Source organism: Canis aureus, chromosome 7, assembly GCF_053574225.1.
Source record: "Canis aureus isolate CA01 chromosome 7, VMU_Caureus_v.1.0, whole genome shotgun sequence".
Taxonomy (NCBI): Eukaryota; Metazoa; Chordata; class Mammalia; order Carnivora; family Canidae; genus Canis; species Canis aureus.
Window position 1 is genome coordinate 26661012 of NC_135617.1, and position 19264 is coordinate 26680275.

At 36.7% G+C, this 19264-nt stretch overlaps 1 long non-coding RNA gene across 2 annotated transcripts in view; it reads right to left on the minus strand.

The window, feature by feature from the left end:
* Positions 1 to 17155, minus strand: part of LOC144316798 (uncharacterized) — a 58326-nt gene extending 41171 nt beyond the window's left edge. Inside the window, exons 1-4 of one of the 2 annotated variants that reach the window (XR_013382653.1) lie at positions 17016 to 17155; positions 6752 to 6815; positions 5667 to 5730; positions 3792 to 3894 (exon numbers count right to left, since the gene is read on the minus strand). This is a non-coding gene — a long non-coding RNA (uncharacterized LOC144316798). Of the gene's footprint in view, positions 1 to 3791; positions 3895 to 5666; positions 5731 to 6751; positions 6816 to 16789 lie in introns of both variants that reach the window. The other variant, XR_013382652.1, reaches the window with a different exon arrangement.
* Positions 17156 to 19264: the final 2109 nt, after the last annotated feature.

Consider the following 19264-nt stretch of genomic DNA (forward strand, 5'->3'; position numbering starts at 1 on the left):
AGTTCTCTCTAATTACCAAAAGAGGTGTTTTTAAAATCTCGCAAGTTTTCAAAATAAAATTAATTTTAAACCAATTTATTTTGTAAAAATAAAAACATACTCTCTAGAATTTTAAGGAAATACTGGCAATCACATGAAAGTATCACCATTCCAGAAAGACTAAGTCTCATCTTTTAAAAATCTAACACTATGGAAGTTTAATTCACCTTGTGCCATACATGTGATGGAATCTTCAAGAGGAAAACACTTACTCCCTTGAGGAATGAAGCCAACCTTTCTGGATCAGTTAGACATCATCATTGGCAGCTTCTGGAGCACCAGGATGGACTACATGGTATCAGCTACTTGTGGTAGATGACCACTGGAATGATGTAGCACTCAGCTAGGTGATAGTATTTGAGAATACCAATAGCTTTTTTAATTCAACTAACTTCTCTAGGAAATATTCAAAATCATTAGCATTAAATTAAGGAATAAAGATTGTGAACAAGACTTTACAAAGAGACTCCTGCCACTCTATATTTCACAAAACACCTTTATTGTGGGATATTTTGGGACGAAGGTGGGGATAATGAGAGAAAAGACAATGAAATACTTCTTTCATGTTCAATTGCCCTAGCCCTTGCTCCTCGTAGAGCAAAGCTCCTGACTGAGGTCAAAGAACACTTTCTAAATGTAGGAAGATTTGGTATGTTTACATGTACATATTTCCTAGGGGAAAAGTAAAAGCTTAATTCGATTCTCAAAAAGGTTAATAACCCCCAAAATTTTAATAAAATTGGCCTATCTTGTGAATTCATGGTTTACAAGATACAACGCTATTTAATGAGGAAGCCTATTTAAAAGCAAACACAAACACAAGCTTGTATCCTGTATAGATGCCTGTTCCCAAAAAATGTGCTCACCTCACATCATGCATATAGTTCAGATTGCTGCAAACACGAGTAATAAAGATTTTGTAGTTACATCAGAGGTAAATCCATGACAAGATTTTCCTTTTCTTAGTACTGGAGACATATCATAGCAGTAGTTATGATGCTCAAAGAAATTCTCCAAAAAATTGTCTCTCAAAATCATGGAGCCACAGCTCTGAGATGAGTCAAAAAGATGCCACTGACCTAGTCATTCACATGGGTATAAAACATTTTCCAGTTGCCTTTCCTCATGCAACTTTTGGGTTATTAGAAGTGTTTTTTGAGCACTTAATGAAATCTTTGATGTGGCATTTTCCAGAACAGTTGAAGGTCCTGAGGAATTATTATCATTCCATTGGGCAGAGTGGAAAGAACAGAAGGTTTACATTGTTCAAAGCAAGGTTCAAATTTCAGCTCAGCCTCTTACTGAACATGCAAATCTGGTTAACTTAAATTTTCCATTTCTTCATCTTCAAAATAAGTCTTCTAATACCTTCCTTGTTGGATTGCCTGACATATTCAATAGTAAATAATTTTCATTAATACTCTCCACATAAATGTCCTTTCTTCCTGTTCTGCCTTGAAGACAGAAAATGACCACCCCAAAGAGAGACCTAGAAATGAAAAAGATGTCCTAGACCAATAGGCTTACATCTGACCATTCACTCAAAGACAATGAGGGGACAGAAAAAAGAAGGTAGAAAATATTGCTACTACTACAGTGATTCAGATACATTTATAAATTATATCAGTTTAGGAGGCCTGGGCTAAGAACAGAACTTCCTTTCATAATAGTGAGAGAAAAAAGCCACAAAGCTCTGTCTTTGCTAATCAATTTTCCCAAAGTATAATCTTTAAATACTAAATTATTATCAAATGACTCCTTTGGAAAATTTCAGTTCTCTTTCCCCATAGCTTCCTTCTCTACTTGGCAACCCAGGACTGGCCTGTATGACACTGCAGCTCTCTGCCTTTTCAGCATGACTTCCCATTTAGCAGTGAATGAGTTGGTGCCAAAATAAGCTTTATTCTTCTGTGGAAATAATAGGAAGTGCGTAAACCCCTTTTCGGTTGGGAAAGGGCACTTTCTGCCTGGAATCTAATCTGAAAACAAACTCTCATTGCACACCCTTAACCATCTCCTTGGAAACAAGAACTTGGGACTGAAATGACTAGCCTTATAACTCCCCATATCAGAGTAGCTACACCGGGTTACAGGCAGGCTCCCATATAGCACTATCGGAGGACAGAGGAGTAGGTATGTAATATCAGTCGTGTAGAACCAGCAAAGTATGCCCCCAAGAAGAGAATTATGAACTGAGTTTTAAAAAACAGGAATATGCTTTCACTGGGATAATATGAAAGCAAAATAATAATAATAATAATTTTAAAATTTCTAAGACTGCTGAATGATATTAATGAAGTTTCAGACTTCAAATAAGAACAAGAAATTTTCCAAAGATGTTATAATAAAGCAGGGTTTATAAGCTGTATTTGTGTCACTGGAACTACATTGATTGATAAGTATTTGAGGAAGAAGTAAAGGGATGATCAGAAGGGTAGAGTCCCTTCCTAATTCACCCAGAACAGCTCAGTTGTACATATTGTGGTGGTTCCACCATTAAAAGAAGCTTCTACTAGAAAAACATAAAAAATATTTTGATTACTTTTTAAAAGATCTGAAAAACCTAGTATTGGAAAATTCATCCTAGGTCTTTTAAAACAGCACCGTGATAAGCCATAAACATTTGCTCTGTGAACATTCTCTTATGAGAGTTAGGCATATGTGTATCTATCTATGCCCTGACCTCAAAGTGGGGCACCAGCACTCTTTTGGTTCTTCAGACCTTACCCATGAAATGATAGAACTTCTGGTCCAACCAGAGCTGTATGAGATTCAAGGAACAGAAAAGAAGACATCATACATAATAAGAGTGACATCTATGGGGACAGGTATTCCCTGGCAATTTTCCCACCCTAGTCTTGTTTGGTTGAGATCCATTAGCAACTGGCTGTAGCTGGCCTTCCTTCCACCGCTGTGGCTTCCTGTTTAGTTTGTAGTTTAGACCTTAAATTAGCCCAAGACTCTCTTCCATGTTGCCCTTGGCATTTCTCTCTCTCTTTTTTAATGTTTTATGTTTAAGTAATCTCTATACCCATAGAGAGCTCGTGGAGCTTAAACTCACAACCCCAAGATCAGTAATTGCCTACTCTACTGACTGAACCAGCCAGGCACCCCCTTAGCATTTCTCTTCAAGGTGTGAAGCCCATATGACTTGGACTTTGAACTTTCTTGATGATTTACATTCCTCCTTGATATGTTCTCATCTTCAGGGGCTCTCTTAGTTTTAAAAATATGTACAGCTAAGGTAATACTATTTTGACTCCTAAGATATGCCCTATATGATGATTGGTGATGTTTCCTAAATGTTAAAGGAATTCATTGAAATTTCTAAATAAATAGAAATTCTGAAAACCCTGGAAAGAAAACTATTTCTCAGTAACAAGACTGAAAAATTATATGTCTTGACTTCCTACATCCCCAAACAAATGCAGGCTCCAAGAGTCCAGCTGGTAGGAGGAATTTGTTTATTTTCAGGAACACTAATCAAAATGCATTCTAAATGTCATTCTTACCAAGTAAATATTAATGTACATGAGTCTCCGCAGAGGCACTAAAGGTCTATTTCAGCTTGCTGATGTGGGTATTCATATATTAATCAATGACAGGGCTGGACTTAGAGGCCAATTAAATTGTTGAAAGATAAGAAAATGGACTTATGTCTTCCTAGAATCCCACTGAATTTTAGGAAATGGAACTAAAGTTCAGCAATGTTATTCTACAGTGGAGGAAACCAGAAAGATGTAGCAGCTTACCCACAATTACCAGCACCCTTTTTCCCTTAGATCTTAACTGTGAAATGACACTTCTGGCCCCAAATGAATTCAAACAATGGTACAGCTGGAAGTAGAACTTGGTCTGAGGTTGTTCCCACCATTCCACACAGGATACAAAAGGGAGAAAAGAAGAATGTTAGACTGGGCCAGGGCCATAATAGTTCAGTAAGTCAAATGAGCATCTGATTATACTATTTATATTTATATTTATATGTATAGTAATTTTCCTAATAGAGAAATATTTAATCGGAAGTCAACAGAGAGTCACTAAGTATGGAAGTGAAAACTCCAGCATCAAATGGAAGAAGTGAGGCGAGAACTGCTATTCCCAATGCTGTTATGTTAACTGATGCCAGTATGGCCATACAAGAATTTCTGCAACTACTGAAAAGTCTTGATCATAAAGCCCCACAGTGGAGATTCTGATACAAGAGGTTTAGGATGGTTCACATAAATCCGTGTGCTGTGGAACAAAGAACACTTCTGTCTGATGCAGTCATGTTCAGAATCTCCGAGGACTCTTTTCACACTGACCCTTCAAGTTCTCAGTAGAATTTTCTCATATAGGGCAAGCTGGGGAAGATATGAGATGACCAAAAGGAGTATCCATGTTTGAGTTGTAGCCTGCTTGTCTGTTTTTAGCTAACCATACTCCTTGTGACTGGTCACCTTACACATTTGATGATGATGATGCCAACCATGATAACAAGGATAATAATAACCATGGGCAAAGTCTACTAGGCCAGTGCTTCTCAAACTTGAATGTGCATAAAAATTACTTAGGGATCCTATTAAAATAAAAATTCTGATTCAGTGGGTCTGGAATGGGGCCTGAAATTTTGCATTTCTAGGAAGTTCCCAAGGGATGCCTGTGTTGCCAGTCAGTGGATGACATTTCAAGTAGCAAGGCACTAGATTTCTTTAACTGGCTAACTAGGAAGAATAGAGTTTATCCCAAACTCCTTAAATATTCAGCATCCCAAAAGGTAAATAAGCAGAGTACAGCTTCTGAAAACAGTACTTAAACCTATGCAGGCAACCAAGGATCACTGGGCAGTGATTTATGCAAGCACTGGGCAGGCCAAAATGTGTTATTGATGGCCTATATGCCACTAAAACTAAAACTAAAACAGTCCATTGAGTAAATATGCCCCAAAGAACTCACATCCCAGGACTTTATGCTTATTCATAAGGTAATAAAGACTGGTCATCTCTTTAAGTCACAACCACATGATTTATCCCAGATCCAAGAGCCCTACAGCTGTTTATTCTCCTCTAAATGAACATGCAACTATTCTGGAGAAGCCATTAAAGGAAGACAAGGACAAGCTTTCTGTCACATCTGGATCCCTCTCTTCCTTTTAAAAAACCCAAATCATAAACATGGCATGATAGGAGCAGTCCCCTGCCAAGTATGGTTCTGCAGCAGAGACACCTTGCATACAAAGTTAATCATTATTTGAGCAATTAAGTAAGCAATAATCACAATCTCAGGAAAAACAGAAAGCCATTCTCAACTGAGAAAAAGGGATAGAATCTTCAAAATCGCATTCTTTATTCCCCATGTTGTGTTTTCATACCATTTCCTTCATCAGACTAGGAAACAGCATATAGAAAAATGCAGAGTCCATTGTAAGTGCTCAGGAAATATTTGAAAATTGATTAACTGAATGACAGATACCTAGGTACTTTTAAATTGAAGATTTTTTTTATTATATCCCAAAACAGTTTTAAGTAATAAAGAAAGATAACCAAAAATGAGAAAAAAATAAAAATTGGCACACTGGAAAGAACGCATTATATACAGCCAATATTATCAATTACCCACTCAAATGCATCTTTCTTTCTTCTTACCTGAAAAGTCCCAAGTTAATCAGGATTTGATATAGATCCTTTGTTCTTTAGGAAACCTGCCTTACTGCAAAAGAAAAATCCTATTAAGCAAGACACAGAAACCTCATTCCCCTGTGTTAGTGAATGTTCTAATGCTGGCCAACGGGATCTAACATAAAGTTCTCTGGGGGCTTCTGGAAAGTATTTGTCCACTCTTGATGAAAACTGTAAAGTTTTCTGCTCTATCACTTCCTTCTTGATTAGGAGGATGCCATTTGAGGACATGAGGTTTGATGTTGCTGCCACAATTTTGTGACCATAAGGCAAAAATTTATCAAAATATTCTAACTATATTGAGTATTGATCTAGCCCTAGAATGGGTTACCTCTTTGCTCCTTGTTATAGAAAAAAAATTCTAAGGCACTTTTAGTAGGGTATTCCAATAGTTGTAGCTGAGAGCATATTACTAATACAATATGCTTCTCTTCATTTATATGTATGTACAGACTTCCAAAAAAAAGAACACTAATAAACCCATGGTTAACAAGCTTTTTGAGGTAATCATTTATTGATTTGGGTTATAAATTCTGGATAATAAATTGACACCCAGGGGGGTGGGAGTGAATGGGTGACGGGCACTGGGGGTTATTCTGTATGTTAGTAAATTGAACACCAATAAAAAAATAAATAAATAAATAAATAAATAAATAAATAAATAAATAAATAAATTGACACCCATAAAAGTATTAGCTGAACTTAAGTGTATACCATGAAATGTGGGTGAAAAACTCATACAAGGAGGTCCCTGGATGGCTCAGTGGTTTAGCACCTGCCTTTGGCCCAGGGCACGATCCTGGAGTCCCAGGATCGAGTCCTGCGTCGGGCTCCCAGCATGGAGCCTGCTTCTCCCTCCTCCTGTGTCTCTGCCTCTCTCTCTCTCTCTCTCTCACTCTCTGTCTCTCTGTGTCTATCATGAATAAATAAATAAATAAATAAATAAATAAATAAATAAATAAATCTTTAAAAAAAAACCTCATACAAGTTTTAGTAGAGCTAATCATTTATGCATTCATTCATTTAACAAATATTTAACTGATATGTCCTACCTCAAAGCTGGGCTAGGCACTGGAGACAAGATAGATAAATCCCCGTCTTCACAGAGCTGACATTCTGTGGGGCCAAGAGAAAATTCACAGATTTACATAATGATTAATAATATTAAGGGAAAAAACCTAGAATGATTATGGCAAGAGCAACTGCAGTGTTATCTTTATGTTTTATTTATTTATATTTCTTTTTTGAGAGAGAGAGAAAGCACATGCATGGGCAAGAGTAGGGAGCAAAGGGAGAGGAAGAGAGAGAATTCTAAGCAGGCTGCATACCCAGCATGGAGCCTGACACAGGGTCTAATCTACCAACCTGAGATCATGACCTGATATCATGACCCAAGCTGAAATCAACAGTCCAATGATTAACTGACTGAGCCACCCAGGGTCCCTGCAGCCCTGCAGTTTGTCAGTGGAGGTTCAGACTGATATAGGAGCATAAAAATCCAGTGGGGTATCAGTTTATCCAAAGGGTTGCCATTTCCCAATAGAGCAATAATTGATAAACCCAATTGCCAGGGTATTGGGGGTTAAGCAAGGAAAAGGATAACATCACAAGAGGCAGTAAGCATCACAAGCTTTACTGGGCAGTGTTTGGACAGGTTTGCATGACAGGGTTCATCCCTAACAGCAAGCAACTGCACAGAGGCCACAGTTCAAGCAGAGAAAATGCTAGTCAGAAGAGGAAGATGGTTCAGTGTCTCAGTGATGTTACTCAGCATGGCAGGGTCAGACAGCTCTGAAGGACCATAGCAGCCTGAGGCCTGATAACTGCAAGCACCTGTTTTATAAATAGATAACAGCTATGGAATAAAGTGTCACAGCATATGCAAAGCAACCAGTCTCCAGACAAAAATGTGCTTCTTTGATCTATTTTTTAAATAACTGGGAAGTGTAAAAATTTGGGCTTGGTGGCTGGTAGACTTTAAAAAAAAAAAAAAAAAAGATTTTTTAAATGAGGAATAAATATTGAGAATTGCCCGATTTCCTTGAAGGATAGATTCCTTTTTTATTTTTATTTTTTTTATTGGAGTTCGATTTGCCAACCATTTGCTTCGACATGGATAGAACCAGAGGGTATTATGCTGAGTGAAGACTTTTGAGTTAATGAGTCTCAGCCTGCAGGGGGAAATAACCTAAGGACCAATACACAGAGGCTATCTTCGGGTCATTTACATAGCATTAACCTATTGTTTTCAAAGGAGGACGGGCAAAAAAGTAACTGGAAGATATTAGCTCCTTTTTTTTTTTTTTTAAGATTTTTATTCATTTATTTGAGAGAGAGTAAGAGAGAGCATGGAGAGAGGGAGAGGAGGCAGAGGGAGAAGTAGACTCCCTGCTGAGTGAGGAGCCTACAGGGCTCCATCCCAGGACCCTGGGATCATGACCTGAGCTCAAGTCAGTGGTTTAACCCACTGAGCCACCCAGACACCCCTGACAGAGAGTAATTCTGATGAGCCCGAATATGACTTAAGAAATAGTGTTTTTCAGCCAGAAAGGAAAGAGTTCTAAATACTTTCCCAACTGGCCCAGAAAACAAGGTGAAGAAAAGGCAAGTAAAATTGATTAGATTCTCAAGCTGCTAGTTAGCTGCTTAAGGGACATGAGAAAACAGGTAGAAGTCCACTGCCTTTCATCTCCAGGTATGGCAGAAAGAGCATGTTTAAGGAACAACTGAAAAATTATAGTTTTACTGAGGTTCTTAGTGAATTTTACTTTTAATTTAGGCTGGGAACACTAAGAAACACACTAGATCCAAGTGATTTCACTCAACACAGGTCTGAGAGGAACCTTGGAGTCTACGTATCAGTGAGAAATTGGGCTCAGAAAAGTTGATGCCTGTAGAAGTTCATGTTGCTAATAGGGGATAGACTCGAACTTCACTCCTTGACTTCTTGCCCTGGACTTCACAAACCCTACCAAACCTCTGTTGATTATATAATCTAATAGTCTCAGGATTTTTTAGGAGAGTTAGCATGCATAAATTTCTTATTTTTTTAAGTTGTAAACCTTTCTCTTTTCTTTCCACCTTGAGACACTATTGACATACAAGTTAAGGTGTACAATGTACTGATTTGATACACATGAATATTGCAAAATGATACCACAGTAAGGTTAAACTTACATAAATACCATTTTGTATGTATGGTAATAATATTTAAGATGTACTCTCTTAAAAACCTTCAAGTATAAAATATAGCATTGTCAATTATAGTCACCGTCCTGTATACTTGATCCCTAAACTTATTCATCTTATAATTAGAAGTTTCTATGCTTTGACCAACATCTCTCCATTTCCCCCACTCTTCAGCCCTGGAAACCACTATTTTCTGGTCTCTATTTCTAAGTTTGGCTTTTTAAAATTCTACATATAAGTGAGAACATACAATATTTGACTTTGTCTGATATTTCACATAGTATAACACCCTCAAATTCTATCCATGTTGTTGCAAATGGCAGGATTTCCCTCTTTTACATGGTTAAGTAATGTTTCAGTGTGTGTGTGTGTGTGTGTGTGTGTGTGTGTATACAACATATTCTTTATTCATCTGTCAAAGAACACAGGTTCTTCCCATATTTTGGCTATTTTAAATAATGTTGCAATAAACATTGGGATGCAGATATCTCTTTGAGATGGTGATTTCATTTTCTTCAGATCTATCTCCAGAAGTGAGACTGCTGGATCATATGATAACCCTATCTTTAATTTCTTGAGGAATCTCCATACTGTTTTCCATGGTGGCTACACAATTTACATTTCCACCAACAGTGCACAATTGTTCCCTTTCCTTCACAGTCTCACCAACATTTGTCTCTTATCTTTTTTATAATAGTCATTTTAACAGGTTTGAGGTAATATTTCATTATGGTTTTGATTTGCATTTCCTGATAATTAGCAATGTTGAATACCTTTTCATGTACCTGTTGATCATTTGTAGGTATCATCTGGAAAAATGTCTATTCGTGTCATCTGCCCCTTTTTTTGAAGAGAGGGAGAGGGGGGGTAAACAGAGGGAGAGGGAGAAAGAATCCTAAGTAGGCTCCACGCCCAGCATGGAGCCCAACGTGCGGCTTGATCTCACAACCCTGATATCACGACCTGAGCCAAAATCGAGAGTTGGATGTTTAACTGACTAAGCCACTCAGGCATCTGCCCATTTTTTAATAATACTTTTGTTGTTTTTGTTGCTACTGCATTATAGGAGATCCTTATATATTTTGGATATTACCTCTTAATCAAATAAAAGATTTACAGATATTTTCTCCCATTCTATAGGTTGCTTTTTCATTTTGCTGATTGTTTCTTTTGCTGTACAGAAGCTCTTTAGTTTGATGTAGTCCCATTTGTTTATTTTTGCTTTTGTTGCTTATGTTTTTGGTGTCATATCCAAAAACCATTGCCTTGATCAGTATCAGGAAGCTTTTTCCCTATTGTTTTATTCTAGTGAAGTATGTTGCAGTTCTTGCATTTAAATCTTTAATCCATTTCAAGTAGATTTTTGTGAGTACTGTAAGAGTCTAATTTCATTTTTTTTACATGTAAACATCTGCTTTCCCCAACCCATTATTTGAAGAAACTATCCTTTCTTCATTGAGTAGTCTTGGCTCCCTTGTCAAATATTAGTTGACCATGGGTGGATTTACTTGTGGGTTCTCTATTTTGTTCCATTGGTCTATGCCTGTTTTTATGCCAGTACCATACTGTTTCAAGTACAGTGGTTTTGTAACTAAGTTTGAAATGAAGAAGTGTGATGCCTCCAGCTTCATTCTTCTTTCTCAGGATTGCTTGGACTATTTGGGGTCTTTTGTGGTTCCATACAAATTTTAGGATTTTTTTTTCTATCTCTGTGAAAAATGCCATTGGAATTTTGATAGGGATTGCATTGTGTCTATAGACACAATGGGTAGTGTAGACATTTTAATGATATTAGTGCTTCCAATCCATGAACACAAGATATTCCATTTATTTGTTTCATCATCAAGGCTTTTCATCAATGTCATAATTTTGACACCAAGTCAAAATGAACTGAAGGAGATGAAGTTGTTCATCTCCTTGGTTAAATTTATTTGTATTTTATTACTTTTGATTCTAACACAAATATGATTGTTTTCTTTATTTCTTTTTCAGATGGTTCATTATTAGTGTATAGAAACACAACTGATTTGGGTTTTTTTTTTTTAAGATTTTATTCATTTATTCATGAGAGACACAGAGAGAGGCAGAGACATAGGCAGAGGGAGAAGGAGGCTTTCTGTGGGGAGCCTGAGGTGAGAACCTGATGCAGGACTCAATCCTAGGACCCCGGGATCATGACCTGAATCAAAGGCATATGCTTAACCACTGAGCCACCAAGGTGCCCCCACAATTGATTTTTGTATATTGACTTTGTTGTATACTGCAACTTTACTGAATTTATTTATTAGTTCTAACATTTTGGGGGATAGAATCTTTAGGATTTTCTATGTAAGATCATATTATCCTTGAATAGAGACTATTTTAATTCCTTCTTTCTGAATCAGATAACTTTTGTTTCTTTTTATTACCTAATCGTTCTGGCTAGGACTTTCAATACTATGCTGAATAAGAGTGGTAAGAGGAAGCACTCTGTCTTGTTGTTGATCTTAGTGAAAACTTTTCAACCGTTCATAATTGAGACTGATGTTAACTGTGGGTTTGTCATATATGGCCTTTATTGTTGAGGTATGTTCCTTCTATACCTCATTTGTTGAGAGTTTTAATTATGAAAGAATGTTGAATCTTGTTTTAATTATGAAAAGATGTTGAATTTTGTCAAATGCTTTTTCTGCATCTATTGAGATGATTATAAGATGTTTATCTTTAATTCTATTAATGTGGTATATCACATTTATTCATTTGTATGTTGAAACATCCATGCATACCAGGGATGAAACCCACTTGATCATAGTTTATTATTCTTTTAATGTGCTCTTGAATTTGGCTTGCTAGCATTTTGTTGAGAAATTTTGTATCTGGGAACCTAGGTTCATGAGTGCCTGCCTGAAGCATAGGTTTGCAAAGGCTAATTGGGATCCTGGGGCCACTGGAGCCATCAAGTGCCATGTGAGTGGGGGGCCTGATATAAAACTTTTTAAAGATATGTTTTAGGTACTCAACTTTATTGGGATTTTTTCCAAAGCTTACAATTAATGTAGAGTTGATTTCTTAGGGATCATGGTTATATATGTTTTTAAGATTTATCTATTTTAGAGAGAGAGCATGCATGAGTGAGAGTAAGGGGAGGGGCAGAGAGAGAGAGAGGATCTCAAGGAGACTCCGTGCTGAGCACAGAGCTCAACAGAGGGCTCAATTTCATGATTCTGGGATCAAGACCTGAGCTGAAACCAAGAGTCCAACATTCAACCGACTGAGTCACCCAGGAATTTCCATGGTTATATTTTTTAACATTTTCTATAAATAAATGTCTATTTTCAGGAGAAAGCAAGGGTAGCTCAATTAAAAGCTATTACACATACAGATGCTCTTTTGGGACCAATTAATGGCAAAATACCCTTAGCCTGAGAGTAGAACTAAGCATTCTGTAAGAACAAACATTTAAAACATAACTAGAGTATGCCTTTAATGCATTAATTTCTTGTAACAACAAAGAAACTTAATATAAGCCATTCTGCACCCTTAAAAAGTTCATCCTTAAAAATATAGATGTAAGCACAATTTTATCAGAAGAATGCACTAATCTCTCTTCCTTATTAGAGCCAAACTTCATTTCAAAGCCTCTTTTTGAAAAATTTAAGTCAATTTTTACTGTTTATAGACATAAATCTCATACTGAGACATTGGACATAAGGCAGAAGAGATACTTCCACATTTAAATCTCAGTCACAGAATATTAGCTAAAGTAATTCTAGATGCTGCATAGGTAATCCCAAAAATCTCAATTCCTAATACAAAAGAATTTATTCTAGTAAAATCTAAAAGTGTATGCAGTGAGTGGTCTCCCATAAAGTAATATAGCAATCCAGAAACTTTCTATCCACCATTCTCTAAGACAAGAGCCAGCAAATTCTTTCTGTAAAGAAGAACTAGTAAATATTTTAGCCTTTGTGGGCCTAAACAGTCTTTATTGCACTCAAGTCTGTGTTATAGTGTAAAAAAAGCCATAGACAATATCTAAACAAATGCATATGACTGTGTTTCAGTAAAACTTCATTTACAAAAATAGGTGATGGATTGGATTTGACCCTCAGGCTGTAGTTTGCCGACCTCTGCCCTAGAACTTTAGATTATTTTGCTTTTAGCCACATGACAAGGAAAGAGAGAACATAGATGATTGTGCTAGAGGCTTTGGTGGACCAGGCCTGAAAGAAGCAGACATAACCTCAGTTTCCATTGCATTGGCCAAACCTCATAGGACCACATAAAGCAAGACTGGGAAAAGTAGTCTCACTATTTACCAAGAGATAGAAGAAATGACTTGTTAACACATGGTAATTCTGCCAATGTGTTCTTATGGCCAAATGTCAACTTTACAGTTCCTCCCATCTATAGTACACATATATCATACTCCCAAACCACCCTTCTCCCTGTAAAAAGTACCTCCAAAGCCACATGCAGTCACTACAACCAGTTCAAAAAGCAGATTCTCCTTTAGAAGCACAGTCTTTCTGTCAACTCAATCAGGTGGCTCCTTGTGGCTTGGCAGGTAGGACAATAAAAAAATAGTGACTTAAGAACTAAATATCAAGTTTTCTGTCCACTCTTATACAACATTCAGTATACAATAGTGTGATGTGATGAGCAGTGGGTGTTATACACAACTGATAAATTGTTGAACACTACATCTGAGACTAATGATATACCATATGTTGGCTAAAAAAATTAAAATTAAAAAAATACAATGGTGAAGTAGGGCCATGATAATTATAATAAAATCCCCCATTCAAAATAAGAATGTAAGGCACAGGGATGCCTGGGTGGCTCAGTGGTTGAGCGTCTGCCTTCAGCTCAGGGTGTGATCCCAGGATCCTGGGATTGAGTACCTCATCGGGCTCCCTGCAAGAGGCCTGCTCCTCCCTCTATGTCTCTGTCTGTCTCTCTCTCTCTCTCTCCGTGTGTCTTTCATGAGTAAATAATTTTTTTTAAGTCTTAAAAAAAAATAATGTAAGGCACATAGCAGTTCCTGGTGAATGGAAAAAAATCCTGCTGGGCAGCCATAGTGAAAGCTCTCAATCTGGGATTTGGGAAAGTTCCTTATTTACAGACTAATTCTGCTCTCTGGAAGGTACTTCTTTGTTCATTCAGTTCCATGGTTACAGACACTACATCGGGAATTCTTCTTTGTCCATTAATCTCCAAGGCCATAACTGAAATATCTGTAGACTGTGCATCTTTTGCAGCCCACTCCCTGCCTAAGGTTGTTTTAAGGTCTCTAACCAATCCTAAACTTAGAACAGATTCATGCTTTCTTTGGCAGCAGATTCCCTCAAAAAATCTTGTAGGCCAAAAGCCACTTCCAAGTCAATTTTTTAAAAAAGATTTTATTTATTTATTTGTCAGAGAGAGAGCACAAGCAGGGAGACTGGCAGACAGAGGGAGAAGCAAGCTCCCTGCTGAGCAAGGAACCCCAATGTGGGGACTCAATTCCAGGACCCTGACAGACACTTAATCAACTGAACCATGCAAGCATCCCCAAATCAATTTTAAATGCCAAATAATCACATCCAAAATTCTTTCTCAGACATAATTCTCCAGCCTGTCTTATTTCTTACCTTCTTCACCCCATGTCCTTCTTTCTCTTTCCCTCCCTCTGTCTTCTCTCTCTTTCTGTTCTCAATCTCTCTCTCTCTCTCTCTCTCACACACACACACACATACACACACACACACACACACAATTTAAGATGATTACATTGAAGCTATCCGAAAAAAAAAAATAGTTTGATGGGAAGGTAAGACCACAAAATGAATTATTATTTTTAACTGAAAAATCTGCTGGTCTTTTTCACTAATGGCCTTTTAATCTTAAATCTTATGAAAAGTAGTTGGTGTTTCCCGCCTATAAGGCCCTAATATCTAGAATTTCTCCATTTCCTTGATTCTCTGCTTGAGAACTAGCCAAAACTTGCTTTATTTCTTATTATAATTTTTTTCAAAACAGTAACAGTCAACATAATCACAGACTCCCTCATTTGTGATAGAACTACAAGGTCCTAGCCAAATATATGCCTTCCAAAACATCACGGATGATATTTTTACCAAACATTTTGCCATGATACAACAGAGCTCTTCAATCTTCTAGGTAACCATACTTCTTTGCCTTTTTACCACCTGACCTTCAAACCAATGATGCACATTTCATTTTTTTGTGTTAATCAGCATCCTACTTTAGTATTATCTGCAGTGAAAGATAATCTCAGTGGACTCACATAAGTTTATTTATGTCTCATGTAGTATTAATCATGTGTTGAACAGGCAACCTTCCATGCAGAGATTCAAGGAATCAGACTCCTTCTAGCTTGTATCTCCACTATCACCTGTGACTAGAAAGTCTCAAGCTTCTGGCCAGAGATGAGGAACAGAGAAAGAGTTGGTTGTGCTGGGATGCTTTGCAATCAGATTTGAAAGTGCTCCCATTCTACCCAAATTCCAGATGCCAGAATTCAATCATTTACTATGTACCAAAAGCTAGAGGACATGAGTTCTGGCACACATATAATAGTCCCTGCCTCAGACAACTCTAATATTGCTCCCATCATATAATTAGAATATAGATCTCATTTTCCTAGAAGACAGCCTGGAAGATATGGCATAAACAGAAATCAACAATTTTAAGTTCAGGACCTTGAAATCTTAGAGTTAGCAGTTGAACTGCAGAGACCAACAGTCCAACTATCTCATGTTACAGATTTAGAAGCTGAGGCTCAGATGTACATAAGGAGTCAGTATAGACCTAGAGCATTGATCTCCTTCTACTCAGGTCAGCACTGTCTTTAATATGCCTCCCTACCTCATTTCTTCAGATCAATGCTGTCTTTATTTTTTTTAATGCTGTCTTTAACATGCCTCTCTGCCTTATTTCTTCCTAAAGTTATAAACTTGATGTAAGCTAATGAATAAAAATTGTATTTTTAAACCTTTTTTTACATATAGCTTTTAGTAAATACAAGAAATAAAATGACATTCAATTAAAAGACAAATAAAATTCTTTGGTCAGAATTTCAGTAAGAATTAGGTTGGTGTGTGTGGTCATAAAGGAGATATTTTTTACTCCAAAGAGATAATCTCAATATGGTCTGAATACCGTTTCTCAGATTTTTTGAAACTGTTGAAGCCTAGAGGATCATTCAGGTGAAAGCAAAGAAAAACTATAGCTTTTGTAAAACTAACAAAAATGAAGTAAAGAAATGTTTGCAAAAACTTCAGGGTCATCAAGGGGTGATGAGTAGCAGAGACTAATTGTTGAAGGAATTAAGAACCAGGTGTGCTCTGAGCTCTTGTCCTTGGAATATCTTGTCCAAATCTATAAATAATAGTTCCCTCCCTTCCTCATCTCTGGGATTGTGGTCAGGGCAAAATGAAATTATGTATACAAGTGATTTACAAGTTGAAAATCAATATGCAAGAGAGAGTTATCATATTCAAATGATCAGTAATAAATCTTCTATTTTAGTCTTTAAATACCCATTAAACCTTATTGTGGCCTCTATGCTCCTTAGAGAGCACATATGAACATAGATAATTTGCTAGATTGTTACTGTTTCCATAATTATTATTTACTAAAAAATGTGCCTAAACTAAATTTCCAATGCTTTCTCTACTTAGGTAATTACAAGAGCAACATGATTATCAGAGATTAGAAATACAAAGCAAACTTTTAAAAAGGTATTTACAAAATGCAAAATTTAGTCACCTATTATTTTTTAAAGGCTATAAGGCTAATTAAAAACTAATAAATTGATATTGAGAAATGTCATTTAAGAATGAGGTCTTGGTTAAGCAAATAACAAGACTGAGGAAAAATATATTTGACTACAAATGCAAAGAAAGATGATAACCTACCAAAATGGTCAAATACAGCAATGGGTAGGATCAGGAAACTTAACTAAGAGTAGCAATTTATTTGATTAGTAAATCTACGGGTTCAGAAAATAAACCCTCTTGAGAATTACTCTACATGTTAGTGAATTGGGTTTCTTATTTTCAAAGGTTGCAATACCAAAGACAGCATTACAGAACTGGCCTTTACTGTCAGAGGAACAGATTACATGGCTTTAAATGTCTGTACCTTCTGTTGTAGATTTTACAATAAGGCATAATTTATAATGTAGAAAGATGGGTTCCATCTACAGCCAGATCAGAAGAATTGATTCAGAAGAAAACTAATATTGACAAGTTTCCTAGTCATTAGCCAGTTAAGGCGACCCCCATCTAAATCACAATTCTTATGACTAATTCAAAAACTCATAGAATTTTCTGAATTTCTAGGTTCCAACCTAGAAGAATGCAAGTCCCTGATATTGGTCTGGATATAGACCTAAGCCTTCACAGAAACATTGGCCCTGCTAAAGGTAGTACTCTATGGTGGACACCTTTCCCAAACTGTGCCTCCAGGAGGCAGGCTGCCTATTTTAATTTCAGACAAATAGTTTAATTAATTTCAGATAAATTATCTTCAAGACCTGTGAAAAAGGGCCTCAATGCAACAGCACATCAGCAGAAAGTCAAGATGAATGGGTTTTTCTTTAAAGAAAAAAAAAGAATTGTGAAGGACCATTTTGTATTATGAATACTCTACCTAGTTTCCCAGACACAGGCAGGCTTCCAGTTACCCACTTGTCAGCCTCTGTGTGTGCACATTTAAAAGTGAATCCTTTTGATAATATTACTTGGAACTCTGAACAACATTTTTGGTATGACTAGTTATGGTTGCCAAAGCGTCTAGAAAATAAGAGATCTTCATGCTTGTTGCACCTAAAAATAAAAGAGATGAAAACAAACATATTAAGACACAATTCCCTTATCATCAGGGATTTCAAACCAAATGAAATAGTTTGGCTCAAATTTTGTACAGCAGACATTCTGACATTTCTGCTTTCTTCCAATTCAGTGATTTGGGGGGGAAATATGCAGGCTCAGGTCTGGCTCAACCAGTTCAATTCTGGGGGAAAAAAAACAACAAAACAAAACTGATCCATTTATCATTTAATACAAAACCAGTATTTGGATTTAGTTCAAGATTTAGTAAATTAGTATGGTTCATTTCAGTTTAATATTCGATTCAAGATACTATTTTCAACTGTTCATTTTATCAGTTATGGCCCAAAAGAACAAAATATATGTATTAACTACTGTCAGAGGAAACATAGGAGGATACCATTAATGGCTTTGAAAGGAACCAAGAGTCTCATTAGCATGCAAATTAAGCATAAAATTTCCATTGTCTGTCACATCGCTTAGAGTACATAAACCTACCTTTTCCCAAAAAACTCACAGAATAATACTCAGGCACCTATGTTATTAAACATTTGCTTCATCTCTCTTCTCACAAAGCAACCAAGAAAATTTCTAACCAGTCTTTTCTAGATACTTCTGAATTAGAAAATTTTAACTCTTTATTCCTTCTATGAACTAAGATTATGCATAGCAATGTTATATATAAATTTTTTATACTGTGATATATATGGTAATTTTATATCTATGTATACACACACACAAATATGCACACATACAAAGGGTAGTAGAGAAGGAAAAGTGTTAGTTTCACTGAGACCAAAAGAAAGGCAAGTAAACCAAGGAAAAGAGATGGACTTAATGGCTGGGGTATCTAAGACTTTCTTGTATCAGAACCTACCGCTTAGAATGTTATTCTACAAGTACATTTGGTAAGGTGAATTATTGAGCTATATATGTGTGATTTGTTTGCATAGATTTTTCCCTCTTCCATTCAAGAAGGATTCTCTTTTCCTAACTTTGAGCTCAGTGAATAGATGTTCTCCCGGAATGGGAATAAAAAGGAGGAGATAGAGTTGGTGAGGGAAAAAATAGAAAAGCATCATTAAAGGTCCATTGAATAGCCCCTGCTCCAAACAATACCTCAGCAATGTGGCAGAGGGGAATGGTGCCATGGTACAACCCCAACCCACACCCACAGTCCCACCCCAGGCCCTTTAAGAAAGAAAATAGAAGAACCCAATGCTTCAAGATATTGCAAATCTGTATTAGTTTTCTATTGCTGCTACAAAAAATCACCACAAACTTAGTGGCTGAAACACAAATTCACTATCTTAATAGCTCTGTTGGTCCAAAGTTCCAAATGGATTTCACTTGGGTAAAATCAAAGTGTCAGCAGAGAAAGGCTGTATTCTTTTTGGAGATTCTAAGAGAAAATCCATTACCTTGCCTTTTTCACCTTGTAAAGACCACCTTCTTTCCTTGGCTCATGGCCCCTTCCTCCATCTTCAAAGCCAGCAGCATAGCATCTTTGATCTTCTCTCTGACTTCTGCTTCCTTTGTCACATCTTATTTTCTGTGATG